This window comes from Lucilia sericata, unplaced genomic scaffold, assembly GCF_015586225.1.
Source record: "Lucilia sericata isolate MDLA Ls3-8-SP2 unplaced genomic scaffold, ASM1558622v1 Contig001292F_arrow, whole genome shotgun sequence".
NCBI lineage: Eukaryota > Metazoa > Arthropoda > Insecta > Diptera > Calliphoridae > Lucilia > Lucilia sericata.
The window spans coordinates 1,383-20,805 of NW_023995241.1; the positions used below are offsets into that span (position 1 = coordinate 1,383).

At 28.7% G+C, this 19,423-nt stretch overlaps 1 long non-coding RNA gene across 1 annotated transcript in view; it reads right to left on the bottom strand.

The window, feature by feature from the left end:
• Positions 1-939: 939 nt before the first annotated feature.
• The window catches only part of LOC119610868, a 28,605-nt gene continuing 10,121 nt past the window's right edge, over positions 940-19,423 (bottom strand). The window contains exons 4-5 of the long non-coding RNA XR_005232020.1: positions 2,528-2,592; positions 940-1,133 (exon numbers count right to left, since the gene is read on the bottom strand). This is a non-coding gene — a long non-coding RNA (uncharacterized LOC119610868). The remainder of the gene's footprint in view (positions 1,134-2,527; positions 2,593-19,423) is intronic.

Genomic DNA, 19,423 nt, shown 5'->3' on the forward strand with positions numbered 1-19,423 from the left:
TAGAACTGAACTAGACTGAACTAGAACTGAACTAGAACTGAACTAGAACTGAACTAGAACTGAACTAGAACTGAACTAGAACTGAACTAGAACTGAACTAGAACTGAACTAGAACTGAACTAGAACTGAACTAGAACTGAACTAGAACGAAACTAGAACTGACTAGAACTGAACTAGAACTGAACTAGAACTGAACTAGAACTGAACTAGAACTGAACTAGAACTAGAACTGAACTAGAACTGAACTAGAACTGAACTAGAACTGAACTAGAACTGAACTAGAACTGAACTAGAACTGAACTAGAACTGAACTAGAACTGAACTAGAACCAGAACTAGAACCAGAACTAGAACCAGAACTAGAACCAGAACTAGAACCAGAACTAGAACCAGAACTAGAACCAGAACTAGAACCAGAACTTGAACTAGAACCAAAACTAGAACCAGAACTGGAACCAGAACTAGAACCAGAACTAGAACCAGAACTAGAACCAGAACTAGAACCAGAACTAGAATCAGAACCAGAACTAGAACCAGAACTAGAACCAGAACTAGAACCAGAACTTGAACTAGAACCAAAACTAGAACCAGAACTGGAACCAGAACTAGAACCAGAACTAGAACCAGAACTAGAACCAGAACCAGAACTAGAACCAGAACTAGAACTAGAACCAGAACTAGAACTAGAACCAGCACCAGAACTAGAACCAGAACTAGAACCAGAACTAGAACCAGATCTAGAACCAAAACTAGAACCAGAACTAGAACTGAACATCGATTACGTCTACGAAGCAGATCTAAAAATTAAGACCTAACAGAAAATTGCATGTTTTGCTTATTTTCAATAATTTGCTATAAAAATTTTCAATAATTTAAAAAAATTGTAATCAACATTTATGTTAAAGAATATTAAAAACATTTTTTATTTTTACTCACCCGACTAATTAACAGAACCGTACATTTGATGTAGACTCCAAATCACTGCCACTAAAAGTTTTGAGTTATTTATGTTCTAAATTGGAATTTGTGTTTTTAGGTTTGTTTTATTTTTACCCTTTTTTTTAATCTTTTTTCTCAATAAAAGATTTATGCAAATTCACGTGTGTGTAATAATTTTTTAGATTTAAATTTTTACTGTGAGTTAGATTTAAACGAGAAATAAAAATATTATTTAGAAGACAAAACAAAAAACCGGCGCGAATAAAACACCACACTTTTTTGTTATTAGTGATAAAAATCGCAAAAAAAAAAAACAATCACTTCAACTACAGAATTTAAACAAAAAGCACGACGACATCAACCACATAAACTCATCAAAAATAATTTAAAACTATTAAAGAAAAAATATAAATAAAAAACACTCTCCCATATACACACACACCCATACACACTACCCTGCTTTTCAGAGTGTATGTACCGAAATGGCGATTTTACCTAATATTTGGAGTAAAAAAGGGACAATTGATTACTTATATGAATGAAAAAACTATTTTCAGACAAAATGTTAAAAAGGACCACTTTCTGCATTACTTGTGGGCACTAAAGTGTCTGTAGATTACTTTTGCATTACATTGGGATACTAAAGTCATGATAGACCCAAAAAATTATAAAAAATATTTTTTAAATAAAAAATCTAAAAAGGATCGTTTGATCCCTCCTAAAACTACATGGTTTTGAAAGCAATACTCGCACACACTGACAGAAAATTTATTTATGATGTTGTTGACATCAATCAATTACTTTTCAATAATTTTGTTTAATTATTTTGAATTTGTTGGAAACACAGAAAAAATATGTTTCATATTCAGACTGAGTGGCTGGTTGTGGCTGAGATGACTAAATCATGTACTCAAAAGGAAAGTAAAAGTTTAAATATATTATTTAAGTCCAGGGCAAATAGATAGATACTATGTCTAATTTATGACCACTTTCCTATCGAATTCTGAATTACTTGATCCAATTGGTGCTGTGTGTTTTTTGAAATTAAAAAACAACAGAATAAGGCCCGCTATCTCAATCTCCGGCTATCGTTATCGGTAGATATTCTGCCGGTAAAAAATGTCTGTATGAAAACTGTAATTTTAACGTTAGAATGAAAAAAATAACCAGACATTGAGATAATGGGGGTAAATCTGTTTTTAATTTAAATTTATTTAAAATGTCAATGTGTTTTACAGATTTGTTTGCCAAACAATTGTTTAAAAAACCTTTAAGGCCAATAGCAGCAGCAGCAGCGCCAGCTAGATGATGATTTAGTCTGTTGAAAATAAATCTTTTTTTTATTTTTTTTTAACTTTGCTCTATTTAAAGAAGCTATTTTGTTGTTTTGTTTGTGGTTGTTTTATTTTTCGAAAAAAATAAAAATATATTTTTATAAATTTATTTTATCGTGCAAAGAAGTGGGTGTTGATTGTTCTTAATTGTTTCTTACTGTTGTTGAAGTTGTTGTTATTTTTGTGCAATATTTATTTGTTATTTTTAGGGACGTTTTTTTTAATGTTTAATATTTATTTGTTCAGATTAAAAACCTTTTTTTTTTTTGTTTAATTAGGCGAGCGCTGTTGTTTTTTGTGAACGAACTTCTCTTACTGGCCTGTAAATAATCGAAAAAGAAAAAATTTTCGATATAATTTTCGGTTGTTTTCAAATGAAATTTTTCTGTTAGAAATTAGAAATTTGTTTTACAACAAGAATTTGTTTTTCTAGTGGGAAACGAGAGTAATGAAAGAGACAGACAGAAGAGAAGATATAAAAAAGTAAGAAAAAAATAATAGACACAGTACAAAAAGAAGTAGTAGAGAAGAATTAGAAGAAATGGTTGAAAAATTGTGTGTATAAGTGTGTGTGTGTTCTTGGAAGGAAATGAAAACTAGCGAGTTTAAAATGAGAAGTTTTTAAAAAAATCCTAAAGTGTTTAAAAGAGTTTATGATATATGTATCTAAAATAATACTAGGTAGATTTTATATTTACGGCAATAAAGCAAATTAATAATAAAAAGTACTTTTCGTACTTCAATAGGTAATTTTTATAATAACACTATTCAAGGAAGCTCTGTGGAACTTAGAGCAAACACCATGAATTTTGATTCAAAGTTCAACACAAAACACTTTTAGTTCACTTAAGCACATATTCATTTGAAGTACTACAAACAGTACAATGTTCATGGTATACAACTCAACAATCTAGCTTATAGTCTAGTCTACATTGTAGTCTATAGTCTAGTTTATAGTCTAGTCTATAGTATAGTCTAGTCTAGTCTAGTCTATAGTCTAGTCTATAGTCTAGTCTATAGTCTAGTCTATAGTCTAGTCTATAGTCTAGTCTAGTCTAGTCTATAGTCTAGTCTATAGTCTAGTCTATAGTCTAGTCTATAGTCTAGTCTATAGTCTAGTCTATAGTCTAGTCTATAGTCTAGTCTATAGTCTAGTCTATAGTCTAGTCTATAGTCTAGTCTATAGTCTAGTCTATAGTCTAGTCTATAGTCTAGTCTATAGTCTAGTCTATAGTCTAGTCTATAGTCTAGTCTATAGTCTAGTCTATAGTCTAGTCTATAGTCTAGTCTATAGTCTAGTCTATAGTCTAGTCTATAGTCTAGTCTATAGTCTAGTCTATAGTCTAGTCTATAGTCTAGTCTATAGTCTAGTCTATAGTCTAGTCTAGTCTATAGTCTAGTCTAGTCTATAGTCTAGTCTATAGTCTAGTCTATAGTCTAGTCTATAGTCTAGTCTATAGTCTAGTCTATAGTCTAGTCTATAGTCTAGTCTATAGTCTAGTCTATAGTCTAGTCTATAGTCTAGTCTATAGTCTAGTCTATAGTCTAGTCTATAGTCTAGTCTATAGTCTAGTCTATAGTCTAGTCTATAGTCTAGTCTATAGTCTAGTCTATAGTCTAGTCTATAGTCTAGTCTATAGTCTAGTCTATAGTCTAGTCTATAGTCTAGTCTATAGTCTAGTCTATAGTCTAGTCTATAGTCTAGTCTATAGTCTAGTCTATAGTCTAGTCTATAGTCTAGTCTATAGTCTAGTCCATAGGCTAGTCTATAGTCTAGTCTATAGTCTAGTCTATAGTCTAGTCTATAGTCTAGTCTATAGTCTAGTCTATAGTCTAGTCTATAGTCTAGTCTATAGTCTAGTCTATAGTGTAGTCTATAGTCTAGTCTATAGTCTAGTCCATAGGCTAGTCTATAGTCTAGTCTATAGTCTAGTCTATAGTCTAGTCTATAGTCTAGTCTATAGTCTAGTCTATAGTCTAGTCTATAGTCTAGTCTATAGTCTAGTCTATAGTCTAGTCTATAGTCTAGTCTATAGTCTAGTCTATAGTCTAGTCTATAGTCTAGTCTATAGTCTAGTCTATAGTCTAGTCTATAGTCTAGTCTATCTGGTCTATTCTATAGCCTATTGTCTCGTTTTGGCAAATAAATATATATATATATATATATATATATATATATATATATATATATATATATATATATATTTTTTTTTTGTAAAATTGCTGTTGAAAGTGATAAATGGAGCATATGATAGAGAGTAAAAGAGAGCAGAGTGGTGGCAAAATCATAGAAAATAGAAAGATTATTGAGAAAAAGTCAAGAGACTTATTAACTATTCATCAAAAGAGGAGCTTTATAATAATATTTAAAACATGTACTAAGTATATATTAGAAGTTCTTAACACATACTAACAGAATATTAAAGGATGGAAATTTCGAAAGCACCAAAAGTCCATAATAATTCTCATTTAGTTATTTATATTTTATATTACTATACAATTTAATAACATTAATATTTACACATAGATATAAAATTCAATTACTGAACAAAAACATTATTTATAAAATATAGACAAAAAATAATAAATTTATTAAAAAACATTTAAATTGTTTTAAAAACAAATGTTAGCGATAGAAATGTAGCGGAAAATATTTATTTTTTTCTTTATATTTTTTTATAAACAACAAATAAAATTGCATCTAGACTATTTATATTTTATTATTGTTATTTGAAAATATTTGAAATTTCTTAAGGTTTTCATTAAAGAAAAAAAAGAAAACAATAAAATACTTAGATAGAATTTTTGTTAAATTTTTAAAATAATAAAAAAAAATTAAAATTATTTATGTTTTTTTGTGTAGGAGTGATGTTTTGTTTGTTTAAATTGTTTAAAATTTAAAAGAAGGTAGTAGCAGTGCCTTTGTGTTTGGTTGGTGGATGGGGACAAAAAGTTGAAATAAATATTAAAATATGTGTGTGTCGTCTGCTAATAATAATTCGTTTTTTTTTTTGCTAAATATTTTATTTCCTTACGTTATATTTTAAATTGGAAAATTTATGTTGCATACTAAATAATTTTGATTGAAAGAATCGAAGATAGATAGAAAAACAACAAACACACATAGACAAATGAAATTAGAACCATTAGAAAAAAACGTATAAATACAGCTGAAGATAGAGAAGAAAGAAAAGAAAATTCACATAACAACAAGCGCATATAAAAAAGATTTTAAACTGTTTTTTATTCTTTAATAAAGGAAACATTTTTAGGATTTTTTCGGTTGAAATTTTTTTTGAAAAGCATTTGATAATAAAAAAGTTAAATTATAACAATAAATTAGATATAATAAAAAGTTTATATAGTGCACATTATATAGTAGATAAAACGATTGTATACGTAAATATTTTAAAAGGTTTAAATCTAAATATTTGTATTATATTATTAATAAATAACTTAAATAGTTTATTGTTGTTTTAAAACACATGTTCTAAAGATCATAGTTTATTATTTAATTTATTATTCAAAGAAACATAAATATTTTATAGAGAAATCAAAACAACAAATAGAAACCACATTTCCCTGAAAAGTCCTAAAAATCTAGATATAAACCAGATACCTAAGAAGCTCATAATAATTTTCTTTTCAAGGAATTAATAAAGGTAATAATTATTAATAAAATGTGAAAAGAATTTACTACAGTCTAGACTATAAACTAAACTATAGACTAGACTATAGACTATACTATAGACTATACTATAGACTAAACTATAGACTAGACTATAGACTAGACTATAGACTGGACTATAGACTAGACTATATACTAGACTATAGACGAGACTATAGACTAGTCTATAGACGAGACTATAGACTAGTCTATAGACGAGACTATAGACTACACAGAGGGAAAAGGAAATATACACGCCTCGTACCAAATTGACACCAAAGAGTTTATAATTTTTCAATAACATCCGTTGTCAAAGTATATACATACGTACGACAACGCAACGATGTCAATATTGCCAACGGATGTGTATAAAATTTAGATTTCGACAACGAACTGTTGCAATGTTGTCAACATTACATAGTGTTGTCGTACGTATGTATATACTTTGACAACGGATGGAATTGAAAAATTATAAACAGTTTGGTGTCAATTTGGTACCAGGCGTGTATATTTCTTTTTCCCTCTGTGTAGATTATAGACCAGGCTATAGACGAGACTAAAGACTACACCATAGACTAGACTATAGACTTGACTATACACTAGACTATAGACTATGAATTTTGCAACTATAACACAAATATTAAAAATCCAAATTTTCCAACAAACAACCCTCGTTATTTAGAACTTAAAACGGCTGGCTACTTTCAATACCAATAATAACAACACTCTCATTAAGGCAAAAAAAAATCATAATCGCCCCATTATACAGAAATATATTTTGGAGAAAATATTAAACATTTTTTGTTCAAAATTTTTTACGTGAATATAAACAAACAAAGAATTAATAATATAAAAATAAATAAATAATTGAATACATTGTTATTAAAGAACATATTGGGGACTATGGGTTTTGAATACTGTTATTTTTACATTGTCAGCAATTTTTTCCAGTACACTTTTAGTATTTATATTGTCAGTAGTTGGAAAAAAAAATATTTGAAATTTTAGTAAAATTTTTTGTATATTGGATTATATGGTTCAAAAGTTACAAAGTATCTGTGTGCTGTTTATATTTTGTTATTATTTGCTAAATGTGAATTTTATGTGTCTGCGTTAAGTGTGAGAATGAGTTAGTGTAAGCAGTTTTGCATTTGTTTAGCTGTGAGTATATCTAAGTGTATGTAAAATGATGGCATGTGTTTTTCGTTTCAGTTTATTTTTCTATAGTAATAAATACATAAAAGTGTTCAGAGATCTTAAATTACAAATATGGTGCTAATTGAAATATCAAAAATAACAACAAAACTGCAGCAATACAGTAACAGAAATAAAATCATAGCAAACAAATATTTATATACAGTCATCTATAGATACAAATCTTTAAAAAACATATGTGTGAACAACAACAATAGTAAGAAAAAAGTTCACGATACAACTTGTAGATATAAACAGTGTTTATTGAATGTGACAAAACTTTAATGAAACAATTTTGACCTAAAAATCAAATATGAATCAAAAAATTTATGAGAAAATTCTCGGAATACAAATGTTTGTTAGCAAATTAATCAATTAAAGAAAACAGCAGTGAAATTAATGATATTAACTCTAGACTTAGTACAGTTTTACTTGAGAAAAATAAAGAAATTATGAAAACATATTTTTATATTCAAGACTATTACACTATTGCCTAGTCTATAGACTAGATTCTAGTCTACAGTCTAGTCTATAGTCTAGTCTATAGTCTAGTCTATAGTCTAGTCTATAGTCTAGTCTATAGTCTAGTCTATAGTCTAGTCTATAGTCTAGTCTATAGTCTAGTCTATAGTCTAGTCTATATTCTAGTCTATAGTCTAGTCTATAGTCTAGTCTATAGTCTAGTCTATAGTCTAGTCTATAGTCTAGTCTATAGTCTAGTCTATAGTCTAGTCTATAGTCTAGTCTATAGTCTAGTCTATAATATAGTCTATAGTCTAGTCTATAGTCTAGTCTAGTCTATAGTCTAGTCTATAGCCTAGTCTATAGTCTGGTCTAAAATCTAGTCTATAGTCTAGTCTATAGTCTAGTCTATAGTCTACCCATATACCCATCTGTAGAGAAATTAAACGTCTAGTCTATAGTCTAGTCTACAGTCTAGTCTATAGTCTAGTCTATAGTCTAGTCTATAGTCTAGTCTATAGTCTAGTCTATAGCCTAGTCTATAGTCTAGTCTATAGCCTAGTATATGGTCTAGTCTATGGTCTAGTATATGGTCTAGTATATGGTCTAGTCTATGGTCTAGTCTATAGTCTAGTCTATAGTTTAGTCTATAGTCTAGTCTATAGTCTAGTCTAGTCTATAGTCTAGTCTATAGCCTAGTCTATAGTCTAGTCTATAGTCTAGGTATAGTCTAGTCTATAGTCTAGTCTATAGTCTAGTCTATAGTCTAGTCTATAGTCTAGTCTATAGTCTAGTCTATAGTCTAGTCTATAGTCTAGTCTATAGTCTAGTCTATAGTCTAGTCTATAGTCTAGTCTATAGTCTAGTCTATAGTCTAGTCTATAGTCTAGTCTATAGTCTAGTCTATAGTCTAGTCTATAGTCTAGTCTATAGTCTAGTCTATAGTCTAGTCTATAGTCTAGTCTATAGTCTAGTCTAGTCTATAGTCTAGTCTATAGCCTAGTCTATAGTCTGGTCTAAAATCTAGTCTATAGTCTAGTCTATAGTCTAGTCTATAGTCTAGTCTATAGTCTACCCATATACCATCTGTAGAGAAATTAAACGTCTAGTCTATAGTCTAGTCTACAGTCTAGTCTATAGTCTAGTCTATAGTCTAGTCTATAGTCCTAGTCTATAGTCTAGTCTATAGCCTAGTCTATAGTCTAGTCTATAGCCTAGTATATGGTCTAGTCTATGGTCTAGTATATGGTCTAGTATATGGTCTAGTCTATGGTCTAGTCTATAGTCTAGTCTATAGTTTAGTCTATAGTCTAGTCTATAGTCTAGTCTAGTCTATAGTCTAGTCTATAGCCTAGTCTATAGTCTAGTCTATAGTCTAGGTATAGTCTAGTCTATAGTCTAGTCTATAGTCTAGTCTATAGTCTAGTCTATAGTCTAGTCTATAGTCTAGTCTATAGTCTAGTCTATAGTCTAGTCTATAGTCTAGTCTATAGTCTAGTCTATAGTCTAGTCTATAGTCTAGTCTATAGTCTAGTCTATAGTCTAGTCTATAGTCTAGTCTATAGTCTAGTCTATAGTCTAGTCTATAGTCTAGTCTATAGTCTAGTCTAGTCTATAGTCTAGTCTATAGTCTAGTCTATAGTCTAGTCTATAGTCTAGTCTATAGTCTAGTCTATAGTCTAGTCTATAGTCTAGTCTATAGTCTAGTCTATAGTCTAGTCTATAGTCTAGTCTATAGTCTAGTCTATAGTCTAGTCTATAGTCTAGTCTATAGTCTAGTCTATAGTCTAGTCTATAGTCTAGTCTATAGTCTAGTCTATAGTCTAGTCTATAGTCTAGTCTATAGTCTAGTCTATAGTCTAGTCTATAGTCTAGTCTATAGTCTAGTCTATAGTCTAGTCTATAGTCTAGTCTATAGTCTAGTCTATAGTCTAGTCTATAGTCTAGTCTATAGTCTAGTCTATAGTCTAGTCTATAGTCTAGTCTATAGTCTAGTCTATAGTCTAGTCTATAGTCTAGTCTATAGTCTAGTCTATAGTCTAGTCTATAGTCTAGTCTACTAGTCTATAGTCTAGTCTAGTCTAGTCTAGTCTAGTCTAGTCTAGTCTATAGTCTAGTCTATAGTCTAGTCTATAGTCTAGTCTATAGTCTAGTCTATAGTCTAGTCTATAGTCTAGTCTATAGTCTAGTCTATAGTCTAGTCTATAGTCTAGTCTATAGTCTAGTCTATAGTCTAGTCTATAGTCTAGTCTATAGTCTAGTCTATAGTCTAGTCTATAGTCTAGTCTATAGTCTAGTCTATAGTCTAGTCTATAGTCTAGTCTATAGTCTAGTCTATAGTCTAGTCTATAGTCTAGTCTATAGTCTAGTCTATAGTCTAGTCTATAGTCTAGTCTATAGTCTAGTCTATAGTCTAGTCTATAGTCTAGTCTATAGTCTAGTCTATAGTCTAGTCTATAGTCTAGTCTATAGTCTAGTCTAGTCTAGTCTATAGTCTAGTCTATAGTCTAGTCTATAGTCTAGTCTATAGTCTAGTCTATAGTCTAGTCTATAGTCTAGTCTATAGTCTAGTCTATAGTCTATAGTCTAGTCTATAGTCTAGTCTATAGTCTAGTCTATAGTCTAGTCTATAGTCTAGTCTATAGTCTAGTCTATAGTCTAGTCTATAGTCTAGTCTATAGTCTAGTCTATAGTCTAGTCTATAGTCTAGTCTATAGTCTAGTCTATAGTCTAGTCTATAGTCTAGTCTATAGTCTAGTCTATAGTCTAGTTTATAGTCTAGTCTATAGTCTAGTCTATAGTATAGTCTATAGTCTAGTCTATAGTCTAGTCTAGTCTATAGTCTAGTCTATAGTCTAGTCTATTGTCTACTCTATAATCTAGTCTGTAAACTAGTGCATAACCTCTCTCTCTGCTTAGTTTAAAAAGTATGTTTCTGAGAAAAAGTAAAAGTTAGGCACGGCTAAGACCCTAACAATAATATACCCATCTGTAGAGAAATTAAACGAAAAATATAAAATAATCAAAAACAACAACGAACTACAAATTACCAAATATTTTTTTTGGGTGAAAACAAATATAATATAATTAAAGCAGACTTAGCACAAGCATAACTTAAGAAGCAACTAAAAAATTAATTGAACAATGAAAAACAAAAAATAAGAATGAGAAAAAAAGGAAATCAAATTATGTTCCAACAAAAACACTTAAAAGATATGTTTTGTACTTAAAAAAACAGCTACAACCTTTGTTCAAAATACAAACATAACAAATTTTGTGGGCCAAAACCTTTAACAACAACTTCGGCCAGAAAAAGAAACAAAAAACATTTAGTAACCTACAAAATATCGGAGTTAATACATATTTTCATTTTTCTTTAGAGCTACAGCTACAATAAAAGTCATTAATCACGCTTTAACTTTAACTACGACTTTGAATTTTATACGCATTTTATAAAACGCGCAGCCCCTCGTATACGTACAACAGCAACAAATATACGCAATTCAAGGTCTTTCATAACGCACTTTTTTATTATTATTCTCTTGTTTTTTTTTTTTCATTTAATGTTGTAAATTGTATTGTATTTATATGCCTGTCAGTTAGACATTACGTTCGACTTCCCGCGTCCGTCCGTCCGTCGGTCTTATATAAGTAATATTCAATACTTGGTTTTTTGGTTTTTTCATAAAGACGTTAATTATTGTTAAAGTTTTTTTTGTTGGTGAGATTTCATTGAAACAAAAAAAAAATATATTAAAATTAATGGATTTCAATGGAAAAATATTAATATAATTGTATACTAAAGCGAGAGAGAGAGTCTAAGAGATGAGGTAGATTAAATCGGTACTTCCCTTTTGAGTTACACATTTGTGGTTAACACAAGTTTTTGAGGTGAAAAAGAAAAAATTATGTTAAAAAATTATAACTAGTGTAAAGTGAAAGTTTATGAAAATGGTGTTTAAAAAATTTTGCAAACTTGCAAGCTTAGAACTGTACCTTAGGCTGAGTTAAAAGGAAAATATTTAAAGAAGAGCTTAAAAGTTGTATTTTTCCTGTATATAAGTTTAAAGGAGAGATAGCGGATCGCACAGGTAGAATCTATGCTGAAAATAATTTATGCCTAATATATACATTGTATGAACACTTCGTTGTTTCGCATTACGAAATTGTTTCGTAATATATATGAAATTGTGTCAAATATTTGAGTATAATGCAAAATAATTTTAAAAAATAAAATTACATAAATTGTAGTTTCATAATGTTAGAAAAGGGTTTGATTTGACTAAATATTTCGTATTATATACAAAATTTTCGTAAATATTACGAAAAAATGTTCAAACCACTAAGCGCATTTAACCCCCTCGTGTTAAAACAATCTTTTCCCGGTTTTTGTATTTAAAATTTTTCATTCATCAGACTAACGAAATGCTTGACAAACCCTTTATACGACAGCCGTATCAGAAAATATATTTTGAAACTATTTAAGCAGATCATTGTTAATTCAATTACTGTATATCTAGATCCAGCTAAACTTAATCGATGTCTTGGATTACGGCGACTTTAAGAGTATTAAGAAAGCCTATGGAATGATCAAGTAGGATCACATTGACCTATCAAGTCGTTGAAGGATTTGCATAAAGGGCTTCCAAACCGCAGAGGAATTTTCGTCCATGTTGTTCATTTTGGCCCAACTGAAATAAAGTTATATTGATCTTTAGTTTTCAACGCTGATGGCGTCTGTCGTAACTTAATATTTGTATGCAACGAAGGATCATTGTTAAATGAATTACTGTATATCTGGATCTAGCTAAACTTAATCGATGTCTTGGATTACGGCGACTTTAAGAGTATAAAGAAAGCCTATGGAATGATCTAGTCGGATCACATTGACCTATCAAGTCGTTGAAGGAATTGCATAAAGGGCTTCCAAACCCTTTGGCCCAACTGACATAGCGTTATATTGATCTTTAGTTTTCAACGCTGATGGCGTCTGTCGTAACTTAATATTTGTATCCAACGAAGGATCATCTAAAAAATTTCTGCCGATCTTTCGAAAATTTCAAATAAAGTGTCATTATTTGGACTTACTTCTCATGGGAGTTATCTGGGTATTTCGAATAATAACATAATTATGAAACTATAATAATTAAATGGCCCATTACTGGCAAACAACCTATGAATGGAATCCAGTATTTCCGATATATGAGAATAGTAAAAAGATAGATAATTTGGCGACTTCTCCTTTAAAGAACATTTTCTTAAAAAAGAGGATATCAATCCCAAATCTATCTAAATTCCAATTAACAATTTCATAACTCTTTCCTTTTTTGCAAATTTCATTAAAAAATCCATTTCAAAACCACAAACTTGAAACACATTTCGAAAAGTTATAAAATTATAGTCTAAATAAAAAAATACGAAATTGCAGACAAGCATAAAAACCATTTCCGTTGTCAATGATGATGGTGATGCCCCAAAAAGTTAAAAAAAATATATATATGAATAACTGAAAAAAAACCTAACCAAACAGATTGACATTAATTTTAATTTTTTAACAATATACAAGAAGGAAAAACCATACGTACTAAACAAAAAAAAATTAAATAAACAATCGAAAAGATTGTAAATGAAAGATATGAAAATGCAAAATAAATTATATAAGTAAAAAAAAAACCAAAACGAATAAATTTAAAATAAACTGTCAAATTAAATATGGCAGCAGAAGAAGAACAACAACAAAGAACATAAAATATCAAAATCCTAATGGTGAAGAAAGACTTTGCAAGTCTTGAAAAAGAAACAAAAAAGATTCTACTGATTCCAAGCAATGGTTTCGATGAATGGGATCCCTCATTTTGTATAAATTGTAAACAGTTGAGACTTCATCAGTCAGACAGCCAAGCCAGCAAAGTTAAATTTATACAAAATAACAAAACAAAACCAAAATGGGTTGTATATGACTGGCTGTCTGTCTATTGGAATGGACTAAATGTATAAAAATGCCTAAATAATAAAAAAAACACACACACAAAATGTTTGTACACACATCGCCATCGCTGGCCGTCCATAAGTTAACAGTCAGTCAGTAAGTTTCAGGCTTCAGAGTCATCATCGACCAACCGATCGTCATGTCTCAGAATCTTATGTGTATTATTTTTTGTTAAAGAGAGTGAAACACAATATTTTAAACATAAACAGCAAATAAAACCAAAGTTGAATTTTTAAACATCTAAAATACAACTCTACACTATACTACAGCAAACCATTCGAAATTCAAGGTCAAACGTGTTAAAATTTTCAAACCGGCCGTTCAACTTGATAACTTTTATTTTTTTTTCTTCGTGTTTTGTGTTTTTTTTTTTGTCATCGTCATGTGTTGAAGAGAAGTCCGTAGAATCGCAAATCTAAACAAAAATGTATATAAAGCGAAATTAAAACGTAACATCCTAATGTACCCTAAAGGCCTGATGGTAACCATCGGACCATACAACCAATTGAACCACGTTTAGTTTTTTTTTTCTTCTTTCCTTTGCCAGTTTGTATTTGTGTGTGTTTTTTTTGTATCTCTCACAAAACTTTTAATATCAACAAGTTTGTATGTGTAGAGTTGGGGGAAAAAAGGGTTTACCCTTCGTGCCATAATTTAAAATAATCCAGAAAGAAGAAACTAATAAAAATTCCGAAAATAATTTAGAAAAAAAATTATACTTGGATCTAGTTTATAGCTCTAATACAGTGGTAGACATTCGTTTGTACGCAATATATTTTTAACTTTTGAAAGAAAGTAAATAGTGTTTTAAGAAAAAAGGTTTGCGGAATAGTTTGATACTATCTTCGTTACAAAATTATAATATAAAATTGTAATATTATTTGCTCTATTAGCAATTCCAGAGAAAAAAATCAAATTTGTCTGAGACATTCGTTTGTACGCACTTTACATAATTTATAATAACCATACAAATGATTTGTACATTTCTCTTTTTCTTATCATAACATTTAGTAGGACCTCCATAATTGTTACTGACATAATAGATTTCATTAGATTTTGGATAGGTCAATTTTTAAAGCGCTTCAAAAAGAATTTCCGAAGGTCATGCTTAAAAAATTTTTTATGTTATTTAAATGCTAAAAAAGTATGTTTTTTTGTTTATAAATCTTTTCAACTATGATTTTAAGAATGATTTTGATTTGTTGTGTCTTAAAATTCCGCCTGGTTAAGGAAGAGAATTAAAATATTTGTCGGAAAATCAATCCAAACCCTTGTCAAATTTTTGGATAGAAATTGTATCTCGAGTCGCAATTTTTCATTATTTTTTCTGCTAAACAGTCTTCTAATGAATCAAAGAATATTCCAAATCTAATTTTGGGTGAAAAAATTCCGATGGAAATCTGAAATTTGTATAAGAAACATGTCTAATGCACCACAATTTCCCAATCGAAATCTAATTTGTACTTCTAGCAGCGTTTTGGTTCAATTCGCACAATGCGTTATTGTAACGACTTAGAGAATATAAGTTTAACTTATTTTCACTTGAAAATATTAACTTTTAGAAATTACTCATATCCGATATCGGTCCGTATGGAGAGTGCAGTTTTCTCTCCTTATGAATCTTAATAAATCTTGGTTTACAAGCAATTCCTTACACAGTAATGACTAAATCAAGGATAAAGGAATGATAATAGATCTATTATTGCAAGGAGTAAAATTTTTTGTCTTTATTTCATTAAGAAAATAGGGATTTTGTGTCATAATTTTTAGTTTTTTTGTAACATTACTCTTGTAAAATCGAGTAAGGAAGCCATTTTTTAACAGTTTTTCATAGTTTTATGCTATTTTTAATACAGCATGAGTATCTATTACGAAATATTAAAAAATCTTGTTCAAAATAATTCAAAATTTTGACATTTTGATAAAATATTTCCTAATTTAGCTTCGACAGCGATCAAATCGCAATTTCTACAAATAATATATCTTTATAAAGATTTTTATAATTCGTATGGCTATAAAATATATTAATTTTATATCTAAACCCCCAATACTCGCTCAAAAGAATTCAATTATTCTCGTAAAAGTAATAATTACATGACTGCGTACAAACGAATGTCTCAACGAAAATAAATTTTTTGTCAGATATTTTTATTACAGAAAAAAATTTTATAATATTTTTCTATTATTTAATAACTATGATGTATTCAATCCAGTTTCTAAAAAAAGTTTTACAATAAACCCAAAAATGGCTTTAAAAATCAAAGAAAACATGTTGCGTACAAACGATTGTCTATCACTGTATGTAGGTTTAAATAAGCATTAAAAGTCTATGATCTTTCTCCAGCTTTTTTAACGAAATCTAAGTTTGATCTATAGACTTAAACGTTTGGACAGAACAGGTTCCTCATTCTAGAGATTAATATCGAAAATTATATACTGACTTTTTGTAATTGTTCGAATTTTGTGGATCCTGATCTTCATCTATAGAAAACAGATTTTTAATAAAATTTTCTTATCTATAGAAACCTGATCGATAGTAATAAACTAATATTGCATCTGATCTGAAGCAGATAATTAATACATAGTAAAATTTCAATAAAAAACTCATTAATAAGGATTTTGATTTAAAACTGATCTTTAGTAAAGTTTTTTATAGAAAACTGATTTTTAGTTTTCGATGGAAAACCGATCGTTAGTGATGTTTTCTATATCTTTATCTTTAGTATCTTTATCTTTAGTAAAGTTTTTTCTATAAAAAACTGATCGCTAGTAAAGCTATCTATAGAAAACTAATTGTTCGTTAAGTTTTCAATAGAAAACTAATCGTTAGTTAAGTTTTCTACAGAAAACTGATCGTTAGTAAAGTTTTCTATAGAAAGCTGAGCGTTAGTATAATTTTGTATAAAAAAGGTTGTAAGTAAAGTTTTCTATAGAAAAGTGATCGTTAGTAAAGTTTTCTATAGAAAAGTGATTGTTAGTTAAGTTTTCTAGAGAAAACTGATCCTTAATAAAGTTTTCAACAGAAAACTGTTCGTTGGTAAAGTTTTCTAGAGAAAACTGATCGTTAGTATAAACTGATGGTTAGTAAGGTTTTTTATAGAAAACTGATTGTTAAGTTTTCTAGGGAAAACTGATCGTTAATAAAGTTTTCTACAGAAAACTGATCATTAATAAAGTTTTCTACAGAAAACTGATCGTTAATAAAGTTTTCTACAGAAAACTGATCGTTAATGAAGTTTTCTACAGAAAACTGATCGTTAATGAAGTTTTCTACAGGAAACTGATCGTTGGTAAAGTTTTCAAGAAAAATCTGATCGTTAGTAAAGTTTTCGATGGAAAACCGATCGTTAATGATGTTTTCTATAGAATGCTTATCTTTAGTAAAGTTTTTTCTATAAAAAACTGATCGTTAGTAAAGTTATCTATAGAAAACTGATTGTTCGTTAAGTTTTCTATAAAAAACTGATCGTTAGTAAAGTTATCTACAGAAAACTGATCGTTAGTAAAGTTTTCTACAGAAATCTGTGCGTTAGTATAATTTTTCCATAGAAAACTGATCGTTAGTGAACTTTTCTATAGAAAACTGTTCGTTAAGTTTTCTATAGGAAACTGATCGTTAGTAAAGTTTTCTATAGAAAACTAATCATTAATTAACTTTCTTATAGAAAACCGATAGTTGGTAAAGTGTTCTATAGAAAACTGATCGTTAGTAAAGTTTTTTATAAAAAACTGATCGTTATTGAAATTTTCTACAGAAAAGTGATCGTTAGTAAAGTTTTCTATAGAAAACTGATCGTTAATAAAAGTGTATATAAAAAACCGATCTTTAATTAACTTTCCTATAGAAAACTGATCGTTAGTATAATTTTTATTTGTGTTTTTGTTAATCCCTCATTCACCAACTCGCAAACCCTAAAAAAGACAAAATCTTAGACATATAGTAAGAGACAAAGACAAAGAAGAACTTTTGCTTTTATTATTTGAAATTCGTTCTTTTTTCTACAACACAAATTTCAAATGAAATGATGAGTAACAGCTTACGGAAAGATGAATGTTAAATTTCGGTCTTTAGAAAAAAAAACGAAAACCCAAAAAACAAAGCTTAAATTAAACAAGCTTCAAATCACACAAAAGAGACAGACATTTTACTAAGACAACAAATTTTATAGCTGTATTTGCCCCCCCCCCCTCCAAAAAAAAAAAAAAAAACAGTATGTATAATTTTTGCGACCATTTTGGGAATAAAATCATTTCAAAACAAATAATTACACGAGTTTTACACAAATGATCATAAAAATTGAGTTCAGAAACACCAAAAAAAAATAATAATAATGAAAAAAAAAACTGTTTTTGTATGAATTTACAAATAAAATGTAAAATAAAGCTTTAATTACAAGTTTAAGAAGAATTTTGTAAAATATATTTAACAACAATAATGACTTATAAATCATTTGTTAAATAAAATACTTGTTTTTTAGGCTAAAAACAACAAATTAATGAAATTAAACAAATATTATGTTCTAAATGTTTAAACAATAAAAAAAATTATTTAAAAACTGGAAATTAGTTCAATGACTTATTATTAAAATTTAAGTTAAATTCACACCTACGGGTTGTTGGCAGTTGTAGAGCTTTGTAAAGGGACAATAACACAATTTCGGCAATGGTAAAGGAAACCGGGCATACCAAAGGTGGGAGTTGGTCAAGGATATTAAAGAAGAATTTTGAGAAATGTTTGTTAAAAAGAGAGAACATTTTCTTACATCCCATTAAAATCTCCATACATGTGCTATTTTCTGATTTAATTAAAACTTTCAATATACTAGTTAAAAACTTGATCAATTTTGTTGTGGCATTTTACAACCACTTTTAATTGCTTAACAATAATTTATTAATTCAAATGCTTAAATTTGTTTAAATGATTAATCACTTACGCATAATTCAAAACTTTATTATCAGTTTAAAATAGTCGCTGAGATTTTTATAGATGACTTTAAATCGATTAATGGTGATTTATTGTCAAACAGCTAGAAACCAAAAATTTTAAAATTCCATAAAAACAAATTTAAATTCAATAATAATAATAAAATTATAAAAATCTAACAAAATCATTAACAATAAAATAAATTTATTAAGTCTTTTATAGTTATCTAAACAAAGCAGGGTTTGTTTGGGTTTGTTTTTTTTTACATTTTTTGCTATGATAAGAAATAAAACAAGAAAACGTGCAAAGATAAAGAAATTAAAATGAATTAATAAATAGACAACAATAAAGAACGGGGTGAAGTTGTATTAGAAGATGCCCTACTTTAATAATGAAATAATGAAAGTGAGAGTTAACCAAAGAATCGTCGTTAGATGACACAAAATGAGACAATTCTAGAGATTAAGATGAGATTATCTGTGCTCATAAAGATCATTTTTCTGTAATGGATTTTGAAAGAAAATAGAATTTATTTTGTATCAAATTTTCTACATTGCTACAGTTTCCAAAAAATTAATTACTTCTCAATAGTTTCATACAGAAAGCTGATAACATGGTTTATATAAAACTGATCATTAGTAAAGTTTTTTTACCTAATCAATGTTAAACTTTTCTATAGAACATCAAGTATTTTATATAAAATATCGGTTATAACGAATTTTTTAGGAAAATTATCGTTAGAAAAGGTTTCTATGAATAACAGATCGTTGAAAACTGATCGCTAAGCGTTCTCTCAAGAATAGTTTAAGTTTTTTATAGACAACTGATCATTGATAAAGAGATCAGCTTTATAACGATAAAAAGTTATCTGTAAAAAATCTTCTATTAATTATTTATCGTTAATGAAGTTTGATA